Raw genomic sequence first — 3,038 nt, forward strand, 5'->3', positions numbered from 1 at the left:
GGGTGTGTGGGCAGCAAATGGACACAACGTGGACAGCTGAGGGGTGGCAGCTGGCAGAAACAGCTACTCATTTGTGTTGCTGTCATAACAACCTTCCAAAATTGCCATTGGAAGTCTGCTTTGTTTATGTAGATCAGGGATTTATCAGCTGGGACTGGCCCTGGTGTGAGACCCTTGTCTCCAGTTCCACAGTTCCAAGGTGTTTKCTCAGTGGCAGACAATGTCTCCACTGGACACAGCCAAGCCTGGCTTTAATTATCAATGGTTTAATTATCAGCTCAGCTAATATGTTTTATAAACCTTTGGTGTTACTGTAAATACAGAGCATCATCTGCTCTAACCACAGAGGGAAGTCCAGGCTTTAAAAACCCTTGGATTGTCTCTTGATTTTTGCCCAGATGGGTTTTGTGCTTTCCTCCACAGTGATTCTACTAATGCAGCCTATTAACTTCCACATTTAAAAAGTCAAATGTTGGAATCAGATAATTTAACCATCTTATTGTTTGCTTAACCATAAAGACCCTGAAAACCACTAATAATCTGTGAAAAAAAAACTCCTCTGTGGTTGTGGAAGCTGAGAATGCTCGAACAAAGCACTCCCCATTTTCCAGGAAGGATTGCTGGGCTGAAGTCTGCAGACAGATGTGACCCAGAATTGCTGCCAGTGGCACTTCCTTCAGCACAAAATACAAATGGAGCTGTGTGTGCTGGACCCTGCCAGCACRTCAGTCCTGGATGGGATTAGATAAAGGGTTGGCACTGGATGTGTGYGGGTTTGTTGCCTTTTTCACTTCACAGAAAGTGATGCTGGTRCAGAGAATATCATTTGTCCTTTGCYGGGGTGGCCTTGGGAACTTTGGCCCTTTTGCCAAAGGAGGGAACGTGGGGAGTTGTTTTAGGTGTTGGTTTGCTTGGTTTCCTGGCCCTGCTCGGGCACCAGTGTGTGCCAGGGGAGGAGAGGGGGCAGCTGGGGGAGCASCCCTGGGTCAGCCAGGAGRAARGCTCTGCATGAGCTGCTGTGCTCATTTACACCTCCCTTGGGGCTCCTCGGGCTGTGCTCTGCTCCTTCTGGCACTGAGAGCAGCAGGGACTGGACTTTGGTGTTCATATGTCTGGAGTTTGTGTTAGAGCTCAAACCCCATCCCTGGTGTGCAGCTCCWGCAGCTCCWGCAGCTCYTCCTGGGGCACCAAAGGAGCTGCACAAACCCTGGTGCTCCTGTTCAGTCCAGGGGAGCTGATGTTCACAGGAGTGCTGATCTCAGAACAGTGCATGGACTGGTTCCCAGCTGAGCTGACAMTTTGGGTTCATCCTTCAGCCCTGAGGATGTGCAGGACTCTGCCAGGAGGAACGGGGACTGCAGGGTYTGGCCAAGGCAGGGCTTGCTAAGAGCTGCAGCCGGGCATTGTTTTGTTTTTTTGTCTCACTTTTGAATGACCTAGGTCAGCCTGACAGGCTCTGAGTGAGCCGTGCTGCTCTGGACTCATGGGCTCTTCAGCCASACTAATCCCTGGGGAGGAGTGACTCAAGGACTCATCAGCTCTCACAGCCACTTGATCTGGATGATGAAGCTGAGCTCAGGAATTCATTARTGAGCACCTCCTCACTCTCCAGGAGTTTTCAGAAATAAGCCCTTTGGGCACAGTATTTTTCTGGGCTTCCTGCAGTCACCCAGYATTTTTCACTGGATTTTTGTCCCAGCCCTTTGTGGCTGGCACCAGGGAGTTCCAAGTCTCTCAGAGGGAGCTTCAGAGACTCCGTTCTCATGAGTCCTGAGAGCCAACCAAGCACAGCCCCGGGCGTGCTGGATGCTCCTGGGGATGATATYCTACTGCTTGACATGCTGGGGTTTCTGTCTCAGCAGTTCTGGGGGAAATCACATCTATTCTCAGTTCCCTTGCAGAGATCTACCTTCCCCTGCACTGCTCCCATCCAGATGGAGCACAGATGTCTCGTTCTTTGCCGGTGCTTTCAGGAGCAGAAGTGGCCCAACAGTCGTGTTTGTCACACAGTGATGTCTCATCATGACAGCACAATGGTTGTGATCTTTCCTRTTGCTCTGTCCAAGGCTGTAGCTCTCAGAGCTTTATGTCACCACCGTGGCTGATGAATTCCTGTAGTCATTTCCAACATCCTCTGTCAGCTTGAATCCCATCATTGCCACGAGTTATAAACCAGAGAATTGTGGGGGAAATAGCTGCTGTCCTCAATGATCCCAGTGTGAGGACCTGCAGGCATCACTGCAGGAAAGTGGCAATGGCTTTGGGACATCAAAAGGGACTCAGTAAATGGTTTTTGGTTTTTTGGTTTGGGTGCAAGGATCTGTTCAGCGGTGGCTGGAGTCTTAGTCCTGGATTTCTGGGATTTCTTCTGAAGGAAATAGAGTTTCCCYGTGCCCCCTTGTTGTGGCTCACTTACTTTCTCATCTCATGCTGAGTCCCTGGAGTGTGCCAATGGAAAAAGTTGGGTTCCATTTAAATCCAGCTTGGAATAAAAAGCWTTGGATGTGAGAAAAAAGTCAAACATTAGTTCATTGCCGGAGTGCTAAACTGTTTCTAACTTTGTATTTTGCCTCTTGCAGCAAAGTAAGACTTTCTCACTTCCCTCCCACAGCGAAAGGGAACGTAAGGCAGACTGTCATGAGCTATTTAGCATTTTGAAATACTTGAAATAGTCAAACTCGCAGCTTTTATGTTTGTGTTTCAGATGGAGAAACATTTTTAACATTTGACGTTTTGTGAGTGTTTATTATTAATTTTCATGTCACTGCTCAGGGAATGATGGCATTTGCTGTTCTGTAGCAGTTATGTAGTGCATATCAAAACGATAAATTCACATTTGTGGAGAAGTCAACTTTCATCTATTTCTCATTGGGAGAATTTGGTAAACTTGGGATGTTTTCATTAATTGCCAGGCTGGGCTCAGCACTGGTGGGGGTTGTCCGTGGGACCTGAGTGTGACATTTCAGGATTKTATTTTGTACCGTGAGTGCCAAGAGCAAATCCTTGCCCGTGGCAGCCCCAGGGGATGCAGCAGAGGG

The 3,038-nt window shown here is 48.4% G+C and overlaps 1 protein-coding gene across 2 annotated transcripts in view; it reads left to right on the forward strand.

Moving 5' to 3' along the window:
- ZMAT4 (zinc finger matrin-type 4) overlaps window positions 1-3,038 on the forward strand; it is a 43,471-nt gene that overhangs the window by 27,598 nt on the left and 12,835 nt on the right. The window lies entirely within an intron of this gene.

This window comes from Malurus melanocephalus, unplaced genomic scaffold (assembly GCF_030028575.1).
Source record: "Malurus melanocephalus ecotype Western Australia unplaced genomic scaffold, MMel_1.1 scaffold_712, whole genome shotgun sequence".
Taxonomy (NCBI): domain Eukaryota; kingdom Metazoa; phylum Chordata; class Aves; order Passeriformes; family Maluridae; genus Malurus; species Malurus melanocephalus.